The 12039-nt window shown below is 46.0% G+C and overlaps 1 protein-coding gene across 2 annotated transcripts in view; it reads right to left on the reverse strand.

The window, feature by feature from the left end:
• grik4 (glutamate receptor, ionotropic, kainate 4) overlaps positions 1–12039 on the reverse strand; it is a 303979-nt gene that overhangs the window by 63741 nt on the left and 228199 nt on the right. The window lies entirely within an intron of this gene.

Below are 12039 nucleotides of genomic sequence, written 5' to 3' on the forward strand. Positions count from 1 at the left end.
AAGAAAGTGCAGGTTCTTCTGTACTTCAATAGAAATGTAATTAATGAAACTACATTTGTTTTGCAACAATGAAAAGGCTTTGTTACTTTCAATGCTGTATGTTTTTTTCTTTTTCAACTGCAGCACAACCAAACTGCAATCCGTAAAGTTATGACCAGTGAGCCATTATTGGATGTTGATATTTAAAATCACAATAACCAATGCATTTTCTATATGTTTATTTTTCTCTGTATTGAAAACATATTGAACAGTTTCCCTAATGCTGAGGTACTCTAAAATAATCTCCCTCTATAAAATCATCCACTTTTTTTTTTTTTTTATTGAACTACACAATAGCAGTAGAAAGTACAGATATTTTTTGTACAAATATAGGGAGTAAAAGTAAAACGTCATCAGAAAAAGAAATAATCCTGAAAAATCTGCATAAGCACGGTAAGAAAAGTTTTTCTACTTTGTTACTTCCCACCTCTGCAGATGGATAATTGAGAAGGTGCGATAGCGATCCGCAGCATATTGAAACGCTACAGGTTCAGGGGGAGAGAGAGAGAGAAATACAGCTGTTTGTTATTTTGCTCCAGGTATGAGCTGTTTATTTTTCCACCCCCCCCTCCCCACCACTCCCCTTTTTTTCCCAGAGCGCCTGGGGAAGAGCAGACAGGGCGAGGGTGGGGAGAAAGTGATGAGCGGCAGCGGGAAGGACGCGGCAGGGAAGGAGGCGGTGGGCGGCGGCGGCAGCGGTGTGACAGGGACGGACATCTCCTGAAGGTTAATAGAGGTGTCAGAACCTTGTTCCCCCCTCAGGTGGCAGCCTTCGCCTCACGGGCCGCACCGCCATCCAGCTTATGACGGAGCCGCCGTCCCACCTGCCAGCGCGTCCGCCCGCCCGTCAGTCACCGAGGCCGCCGAGTGGAGATAAGAGAGGGCAGGACGGGACGGGGCAGGGCGGGGGGGGCGGGGTGGGCTCGGGCAGCAAAGGGGAGAAAATAATGGCGAATAAAAGAAAAAGAAAAAAGGTGTCACAGTCACTCACTTCCACGCAGAACAAGGGCAGGAATGCAGTAGAAGGCGAGGATGACACTCTTAGTAATGCTACTACTGCACTTTCAGGATTACTGCAGAGGTGGAAAAAAGTTTTGGGACGCTGAGTCCCCTCGAGTCTCCAAGTGCGGAGTACAGCCGCCCACAGCCCGCATGCTCGTACCCTGTTCCGTCCTGGTCACTACTGGATGTTTCAGCAGGATAACGGCCCTTCTCCACGTCCAGAGTGAGTGCAAGAACTTAGTGTGGTTGTTTTCTTTCTCGTTAACAATGAACAAACAAACAAACACAATAGCCTGACACAGCCACACCTTCAGAAAGATGTTTTCCTGCAAACGTTTTATGGATTGTGTAACATTTTAAGGTGGTCTGAAAAGCCACGACTCTATTACCACTAAAGTGAAGAAGGTCCAAGGACATTACTTTTTTTCTACAGCAACTGCAGGATGCCTTTGAAAATGTACAAGTTACATTTGGCGGTGTGGTTCTGTTCGGGGCCCCCCTGCTCTTCCACGCACTTGCGTCCGATGCAGAAAGAGAAGGCAGCATTGAACAAACCCCTGCAGAACCAGAGCAACATTAGAACAACATGGTACAGGATAGATGTAGCACAGCGGAGGAGCTCGGGGGAGGAGGTTGCTTGCTTGCTAGCCAAAGAAATCAGAGAAAGAGGCCGAGTTAGGGCGCTCTGGAAGCAGTTGTCCAATGGGAAGCTGCAAAGAAGTCAGGTGACCTTCAGCTGATTGGAGCAGTGTCACAGTGACCTGCCAGAACTAATAGTACACTCAATATTTAGACTGTAATATTGAAGCTAAACCAAGTCAAGCTTTAATGTTTTTTGTTTTCAAATCAGTTTCTGCCAGATCTGTTGGCACTTCATGGTTATCATGGATTTAAGGTCTTACAACATTACACACGGGACATATTGGACTGTAGATGAAAAGCAGCTGATGGTCTTTCCCAGAGCGCATAAAGATGAGTTGGTCAGTTTAGCTTAACTCGCCTCCTGTGTGGGACCCATCAGCTAATGCTCCTGCTTTTTAGACGATATTGCGACCTTGATTTCTGCGACCCACCTTAGCTGATGAAAATTCTTGTTTATAAAAGAAAAAAACCCAGAGTCCCGCCGATTGAGCGAGCGACCGGCCCTCAGGGTATATCACAGCCATGCCTCACCCGCCAAAAAAAAAAAAAAGGAAAGGAAAAGGCAGAGAAATGGCCTTATTCATCTGTAAGAGGAAAATGGATGGGAGGGGATTTGGCAAATCAGATAATGGACGCTCAGACAAAAAAGAGTGAAGAGGTCAGTGAATTGGATAACTGACAGGCGGGCGGGGAAAAAAAGAAGCTCTCTGGCCAAGAAGAGATTGAAGCAGAGTCACTCCGGGTGAAGACACCAGCTGCTGCACTTGGGCTGCTAGGGCCGCTCCGCAGGAGCGCTGCGCAGGAGGAAACACCTTTTCGAGCCTATCAGTTCCTGTGCAGCCCGGCAACCAACACCCTGGCAAATGTGAGTCCTATGCAAGCGTGCGGCAACGGCGCTCTGCTGCACGCCATTCCAGGTGAGTGTGAAAACGTACGCTGGCCTTGGCGTGAGCCACGGGTGCATTAAAGGTCGAGAGGTAAGATGAGAATGAGAGGGTGTCGGCATCTGATGGAGTGCAGCGTCAGTATCAGCGGTGGTGTCAGGGTCGCGCTCCAACACTAAGGCTCATTTACACCCGCTTGTAAAGGCTCCACTTCATTTATGAGCCGCTGCCGATTGACGGAGGTAGAAAAAAAAAAAAAGTGACGCAAACCACGACTGAATGTCATGTACTTTCAGTGTAGTGTGTGTTTGCTGCCTGTTGGCAGTTGTTGTGTGCTACAGAACCAGGTTCCACCTTATGTAGCTCTGAGGCTCGGGATGTGTTCAGATCACTGACTGTGTAAAAAGATGGACGGAGCTTCCAGGTTTCGGAAGTGCCAAAAACCTGCATTCTATCGTTTGGCCAGCAGGGCGTGACTGCCAAAGTTGGTTGCGAAAAGCCTGACAATGACAATGGCTGCCAATATGGAAAGCAGCATAAAATTCAAACCTTAACAAAAGGGTTCAAATGTTTTGTTTGTCAAAACAGCAAATAAGCTGTCATGAGTAAAAATTGCAATAAAGTTGTAGGCGTGGCTGCAGATTAGTAGCCAAGTGTAACTGGCTTACCAGCAGATGGGACATGTTGCAGTCACGCTCCAATTATTGCTCACTTCCGGTGGCACCCACACATCCAAATATGGAGTCAGTCGGTTTAAAACCAAACTGGAAACTCAAGATGCCACTGACCATGAAATCAATTGACGGGACACAGTCAATGGTTCTGATTTAGTAGTTTGCACGCTTCAAATTCCATTCAAACTCACAACCACGGACAGTTTAGAGTTGCCAGTCAGCCTGATGTGCACGTCTTTGGACTTGCAGGATGAATGCTGAGTAACTGCAGAGAACCAATGCAGACACGGGGAGAACAACCAGATCCCCCAAATCCAAATTAAATAGTCATTCATTCATTCATTGATTTTCCATACCCGCTTAGTCCCGAGCTCAGGGTCACGGGGGTCTGCTGGAGCCTCTCCCAGCTGTCTTAGGGCGAAGGCAGGGTGACACCCTGGACAAGTCGCCAGTTCATCGCAGGGCCACATAGAAACAGACAACCATTCACACCCACATGCACACCTACGGACAATTTAGAGTGTTCAATTGACCTCACATGCATGTTTTTGGAGTGTGGGAGGAAGCCGGAGAACCCGGAGAGAACCCACGCAGACACAGGGAGAACATGCAAACTCCACACAGGAAGGTCCCAGGTCCGGGCCCCGGAATCGAACCCACGACCTTCTTGCTGTGAGGCGAATTAAATAGTCTTCAAACTTCATGAGACAAACGCACAAGCTGCTTCATGGCTGATCTTTCTGACTGACCTTTTTTGCGGCGACTGTACAGCGGCAGCAAACTTTCTGCTTTGCATCTGCGCCTTTCACAGTTGAAGGCGGGAGCTCTCTGACTCCATCAGACCGGGAACAGCTTGTTGCCCCTTATTTGTCTTTTAAGATTTTAATCGGTAGCAGCGGTGGCTCGGCTCCGTTGAGATTTCATTATAAACAGAAAATAAGTCACGGGAAAAAAAAACTTGGGCAAAAAAAAAAAAAGAAGAAAAAAAAGTGCGTCGCTGACGCAGGGATTAAGTTCCTCGGGCTTTGCTGGCGAACACTTAATCCACGTCTTAATGCGAACCTCAGATGCGATCATGTCAATGGGGGAATTGAAATTGAAATGTACCCTCTATTTATTTATCTAAATCCTAAGGCAAAGTTTAATAACCTGACGTCTTTTTTGTGTGTGTGTGTGTGTGTGTGTGTGTGTGTGTGTGTGTGTGTGTGTAGTTTTCTGGTATCTTTAGATATCCCTCTCACACAAGCCTTCAGGGACTGGCCATATAATTACTGGCTAACTGTATTTTAATAGATCATTAGAGGCAGCGCTGTGCAAACGAGCCCATCATTGCCCATGCCCCTCAAGAGTCCTGTACGTATGCACGTCCGCAAGGAAACACACACACACACACACACACACACACACACACGCACACACACACACACACACACACACACACACACACACACAGGGGAATGCGATCCCTATAATTGGGCAAAACATGCACAGACTCACTGAAGACCAAGGTCACCAAAATATCCTTGGGCTGCGTCTGAAGAAAACTAATGTGGTGCATTTGACGGCTTTCGGGTGAGCGCACGCCGCACAGGAAAAGCTCCCCTGACTTGCACATTAAACATGAGGTGCAACAGCGACGGCAGGGGGTGGAGTCCAGGGGTAAGAAATGAGCGTCGGAGAAAGCGAGTGTCACCGGTGGAGGGGTTGAAAAGGTTGGCGGAGCAGAATGATGATGAGAAGGGGCAAAAATAGAGAGTGAAAGCGAAGGGCAGAGGGGGGCGTGGAGCAACGGAGCGAAGATGGGGGGGGGGGGGGTGGAGTTGAGGTTGGAGGTTGGAGGTTGGGGGAGGGGGGGTGACAGCCCGGCGGAGGGCCTCGACGTCTGCTGTCACCTGGAGATCAATCAGAACCTGGAGCCAGCCGACCAAAACTCCGCTCTCGGCCCACTCTGGGCCCCCTCCCTGCCACTCCTCCGCTCCACTATCCCTCTTAAATCTATATGTATCTCCACCCCCGGTCCGTCTTCCCTATGGCGCAATGGACACCTCGCACACATGCGCGCGAACGGACCGGCGAGCTCCTTCTGTTTGTTATGGCGTAGCCGGTCTGAGTGGTGAATAATGAGATCTCGGGAGGACCGGCCGAGTTGGACGCCCTGCCGTGGAGCACACCTCGCAACTCTAACACACACACACACACACACACACACACACACACGCGGCTGTTTTTCTTATTTATACATTTACAAGACGCTTCTCCTTTTTCCCGTAAGCCGCTTTGTATCGGCCGTCTCGAACGTGATATTTTGAAAGTGGAAAAACAAACAAACAAACAAACAAACAAACAAAAATCAAGCGGCATCTTTGTCGCGCGATCTCATCACCCTAAATAGGATGGATGGCGAAGATGGCGAGATTACGCCGATTCCCCCGTGGGCTCCAAGGACATCTGCTGAATCAGGCCGGATCTGTTGGCTGCACGCGTGTTACAAACACCCCGGAACTAATGCCGCCGTATCTCCGCAGCAAATCCGCTGATAGATAATCCCTTCGTCTGTAAGTTAAACTGCATAGGAGGTTTTGCCAGCGTGCGCAGGCGCAGCCCAAGGACCGTTACAGTCCTGCTTCTTAATCTAGATTCTTTTTTTTCTTTTTTTTTGGTACATTGTGGAGATAAAAAGTGCAGAGTCTGAGCCACCAACAAAGCCCCAACCAACTGTTTTTTCTTCCCCCCAAAGGATTGCAAGAAAAAAAAAAATAAATGAGTAGAAGTTGCACATTTATCGATTCAAAGACTTGCAATTTTTCACATGAATTGCAGGGGGCGTAGGTAGGAAACTCTTGTGCTATGTTATTATACATATATGTATGTATATATATATATATATATATATATATATATATATATATATATATACATATATATATATATATGTATACATATATATATATATATGTATACATATATATATATATATATATATATATATATATATATATATATATGTATAGATATATATATATATATATATATATATATATATATATATATATATAGATATATAGATATATATATATATTTTTTTTTTATATTCATTCATTCATTCATTCATCTTCTATACCCACTTATTCCTATTCAGGGTCACGGGGGTCTGCTGGAGCCTATCCCAGCTGTCTCAGGGCGAAGGCAGGGTGACACCCTGGACAAGTCGCCAGTTCATCGCAGGGCCACATAGAAACAGACAACCATTCACACCCACATGCACACCTACGGACAATTTAGAGTGTTCAATTGACCTCACATGCATGTTTTTGGAGTGTGGGAGGAAGCCGGAGAACCCGGAGAGAACCCACGCAGACACAGGGAGAACATGCAAACTCCACACAGAAAGGTCCCAGGTCCGGGCCCCCGGAATCGAACCCACGACCTTCTTGCTGTGAGGCTGCAGCATTAAGTAGCAATATAAAAGGGGTATACAAAGGTTGTTGGACTTCTTGAAACAGAAGAGCAAGCTATAAATATATAAAGTGACAAATAATTTTTTTCCCCCCTGGCAGATGAGGATAAACATTCTCCAGGGTCTCCTCATTGCAAGATATGAAGCTCTTTTTTTTTTGGTCTCAATGCCGCATAGAGGTCCCGCGTTCTCACCTCTTTAGATCTATTTTTCATGCCGGACTCCAGTGGAGCGGCTTTGCATGATTGATTACAGACAAATATATCTACAAATCACCAGAGAGAAGCACGTTTATGCCTGCATTCACAGCAAAAAACACAAAAATAAAACACTTAAGGTGGTACTGAAATCTGGCTGATGGTGTTGCTCACTAATCAGAGGGCCCTGCGTGACATCACACCACATTTCAACCGATTCCACCACACGCTCTGAAAAAAGGAGCAAGCAAAAATACATAAAGGATGGACTGAAAAGGATGGACTGATGTCATTTACTGACAAGAAAAGGACATAAAAGATTGCAAAAAATGACTGCAATTTCTTGGGCATACATGTGTAACAACTGTACACACTCCTAGAAAGAAGCTTTTTTCATTTTGTAATCTATTATCTCTATTATTATTTCTTTTAAATATCTCTTGTTCTTTTAATGTTGCACACTGTACTGCTGCTGGAGCATTCAGGCATTGAGAGATCTTGTTCTATCTCTGATTGCATTGGTAGAGATGATCTGAAATAACCAGAAGTAAACAAGCATCCTTTACGTGAGTGTTGCGCCTCCACCCATCTAAGTGTCTGGTTTTTAAAGAAAACAAACAAACAAACAAACAAAAAAAGAATATGTCGAGTGGAAATACTTGTGCTGTATTCAACTGCGCTAATAGTAGCGTTAGTTAAAATGAATACGTTGAAGAAGAAGGAATGTGAAATACATAAACTTCTATTGCACAAAGTGTGCTGCAAATGAACAAGTGAATGAATTAGGCCGTTATTCACATGTCACAAAGTTACAGTGAAACATTAAAATGCATATTGCTCATGTTAGGTGTGGACATAATAAGTGCCCCCCCATGGAAGTTATAATAAGCTTACAGTGGTCATTCAACAAATTAGAACATTTTTGATTAAGGATTTCTTTATGGCTAGCTCGTCAGCTAAAGTTTCCTTTAGCAAATGTTAGCTAGTATCGCTAGCTACCTTCTGGCAGAAATGAATCTAGCATGAATTCTATCCCTATTTCTCTACTTCAAGCTGACAGGCTACCTTCATCTGTAAACCGCAGGCCACTGGTCAGCAGCATCCACCCGACTAGCCATGATGCTGCCAGCGCCGGCTCTCACTGACGCTAATGTATGTCCCGAGTTTAAACACACCAGTAATGGCAGCGCCACAAGATGGCGACATACACAAAGTGCTTGTTGGATTTGTCTATATTTTGCCTCAACATGGGACTGTAAATTCTACACGTATGCTATGATTTTAATCTGTTTTAAGTACGTAAGTGAAAAAACAAACAATGAACAAATGAACAAATGAATGAATGAATAAAAAAACTCCTTGTGTTGCTTGACAGCCCAGCGATAGAGCAAACACAGGAGGTTATGATCAAACTTCAGCTAAATTACACATTGATTTTCCTCTTCATTAAGAATCAATTAATAAACGTTTCTCCTGCTGGACCCAGAGAGGCTGAAGGCCTTTCAGGTCCACCTCGGGGGGCCTTCAGCCCGTAATAAAAATCCACTTCTAGAGGCGGAGTGATTATTCTCTAATAGCTAGAATGCTCGTGCAGTGTTTTTTTTTTTTTTTTTTTTTTGGCAAATAAGTCATTTCATGCTTGTATCAGTTGCGCACGCAGAGGCTGAGCTCCAAAGCCTCCTGCAGCCTCTTAATTACAAAATGGGAGCAGGGAGGGAGGGGAGGAGATGAAAGAACTACAAAATGTCACGCCCGCGGATGTGTTCTGAACATTGGACGTAATGGCAGAAATTTTAGATGGCTTTTTAGCGAATTATCTCTTCGCGGAAGCCAACGCGACGGTGAACTTCAGCCGTAATAGCACCCGCCCCCCTCCCCCACCACCACACACACACACACACACACACACACACACACACACAGACCCTACTCCTCCCCCGACACCGGCTGGGTGCTTGTTGTGCTGCTCGTGCGTGTAATTCCTGCCGCATTAGTCGCCGACGCATCTTTCTGGCGTCGGTTTTCCCAGCGGCCGACTGTTTTCACATTGTTCCTGACGACGGCGGAGTCAACATGCCATCAGTCTCGGTGCAGCATTCCACGGGGCTCGATGCATGAGATTTGTTTTGAGGGGCGTTTAATGTCTGCATACATCACCACCGTCTGGCAGCGTTCCTGCGGCGCCTCGCAAAAACAAATGACTAATTTCGCTCCATTATTCATGGAATTACTCCTGACCTGCAACGGCAACAGCCTATTTGGGAGTCGCGGACCCTGCGCCCAGAATAATTCCTAGACTGGCTGAGGCCAGAGCCCCATGAATATTACACACACTGGCATATGCTTGGAATCAGAAGCAGTCAATCTTTTTTTTTTGTTTTTTTTTTTCTCCCAGTAAGCCATTCACTTAAACTTGTATGGTGGAATAAAAATGACTAAAAGCACATAGAGCGAGCGAGCAACATTTCAAAAACAGCTTTTGAAAATCAAAACATTTCGCATCGTATCCTTCTCGACTCAACGGGCTCGCATCCATCCGCGGCGATTTAGCTCTGGGAAACAGAAAAGCGATCGCGTGACCTCCGGGGCGGCGACGTTGGCAGCGGCTTCCAGGGAGCCTGAAAAATAGCGGCGCGGGGAAAATGAGAGAGGAGGCGCAGATGGCGGCGATAAGGCTCCGCCGCCGCCGCTCCGCCCGTCGGAAGCAGTGAGTGTTTCGCATTTATCACCTGAGAGTTTCTTATCGGGTCTGAGTAGCCCCTCGGCTCCTCAAGTTGAGGCGGCCTACCTGCGTCGTGAGCGGAAACACAATACAGGGAAGCGGCGGGAGGGTCTCAATTGTGTGTTTTCACGTAGTTTTGATATCACACGCGTTCCCCCAGGCGTTGATTTTTGAGGGTTAGGAGGTGGATGAGAAGGAAAACCTGATTGAGAACAAACTCGGACTGCGGTTAACCGAGAGAGGCGATATCAGCCTCGGCGGCTCAGCGGCGCTAACTGCGATCTTTGGTACCACAAAAGGAGGAGATTTGGGCTCCTCGCTCAGATTCTTTTCTGTACATTGCCTCAGCTTTCCGCTTTTGTCTTCCGAAGATAATATTTTCGGCGTAGCTCCGAATTTCGGGAGGGGAGAGGGAGTCGTGCCGCGATGCGTGCCCGAGTATTTTTTATTTAATTTTTTATCTTTTGGTTAGCTCACAGCCCAGCCAGTCAGAAGCAGTGCACCCGGCGGAACAGAGCCGGTGGGGCGTTATTGCGAAAGGAGATATCTTAATTGTGTGAAATGTTAGATCCAAAAAATGAAAGACATGAGCTATTTCTGGTGGTGAAACGCCAGGCTTATAATGAACAGTGAGTGAGACGTTGCGCCTCCACGGAGGTCAATCTGAGCCGAGCCATTCCAGACTAGGCCGCCCGTTTACGGAGGAAACAACGTCCGAGGGAAATCGTAACGAGAACAGAGATCGTTTTGTACATGTTAAGCTCAGTCAGCCAAGTCGGATCATGCATTGAACTTCCTGTCAGGATTTCCCCCCTTTTGTCAAGGCGCTAATCAAAAGACTCACGAGAAGAGTCATGTGCTTTAATTAAAATGAAAGCTCCATCAGGCTGATTAAGACAGCAGAGTGCTGGACGTCACATTCGCTCGAAAATGTCGCAGGCGTCTTCTGCTGGACGCTAAGCGCTAAGTGGCGCGCACGACCGAAGCCAAGGCACATTCCCAGTGAACACGCAACACGGCGGTCGCTGAGGAGCGCAAGGCGCTCGGGCTCTTTGGAGTTGGAGTTTAATATTTTTTTTTATGGCAAATCGCACTTCCGAGGACGTTGATTAGCCATCACGGGGGTTAATTGTGGCAGGAGATGCTGAAGCTTTTAATCAGGGGGTTTAATTAGAGCTTACATGTTTGCATCTAAAGACTGAGTGGAGTGCTACATGCGGAAAAGTACTGAAAGGCTGCATCTTTCGTGAGTTACACAGATCCACGAACTCACCGCACAAAAAAAGGAAAATAAATAAAGGGTGAAAAGGGTGAGCGAGCACCGGGCTGGTGTGACATGAAGGGGAGCGTTCCAGGGCAGGAAGGGGAAGTGAGGTATGAAGTCAGGCAGCAATATAAACTTTCCAAAAAAGATCCCACGTTAAGCTGTGGCTAAAGCCTGGGGATTTGGAAGATAATGGGCTGTAATGCAATTGTCAACAATGAGCCATCCAGACATTTGCCTCGGAGGGACAGCAGGTGGTTAACGGGGGTTGACACGGAGTGATCAATACGGCGCCAAAACCTCCTCGCGCACTCAAAGGTGTCTGAGTCTGAGGAGCGGAACGGCGCGCTAAATGCTTCACCCGCGTTCCCCGAGCCGGCATTTTTACGGCTAATCTCGGGAAGACGAAAAGCGGGGACTGAGAGAGACTCCTGGTCCTGTAGGTTGACGGTAAACTGGCCGTGTGTGTTTGTCGGAGTGACTTCTCCATTCCCTTGAAAACAAGGGAGGGAGGCGTGACTCACGTACAAAAACAGTAACATGCCTTGGCACTGAATCCCCGAATTATCATAAATCACTCAATAATTATAATACAGTTTTTTTTCTCAGTTTCCTGTTTGATTGTAACTCAAGACTTCTAATGAATCCTGATGATATATATATATATATATATATATATATATATATATATATATATATATATATATATATATATGTATAATTGTGAACCACGGATGATTAATGGATACGTTTCATGAATATTGATAGAGGTTGTCAGTTCTCCCTTTTTTTTTAGGGCCTGACAAATGCTTTCTTTTCTAGCCAGACAAAGAAACTGAAGAAGAGTTATAAAACATGTTTTTTTTCCCTCCCCCACAAGGAAGGGCAGGGCAGAAATATAATAATATAGAGACCACCTTTACTTTTGACAATGTGCTTAATCATTAGAATATAGGAAACTTTGCAAGGTTTATTTTTTTATCTTATTATCTTATATTCCCTGGCGCTCTGGGAAGCCTATGGATTGTAACCCAGAGTATCACACACTGACACAGACACAGACACAGACACAGACACAGACACAGACACACACAGACACACATGCATGCAGCAATTATTCAATAAAAAAACAACAACAAAAAAACCAAAACGGTGCTT

Source organism: Nelusetta ayraudi, unplaced genomic scaffold (genome assembly GCF_046127955.1).
Source record: "Nelusetta ayraudi isolate G7.1 ecotype Tasmania unplaced genomic scaffold, CSIRO-AGI_Nayr_v1 ptg000048l, whole genome shotgun sequence".
Classification (NCBI taxonomy): domain Eukaryota; kingdom Metazoa; phylum Chordata; class Actinopteri; order Tetraodontiformes; family Monacanthidae; genus Nelusetta; species Nelusetta ayraudi.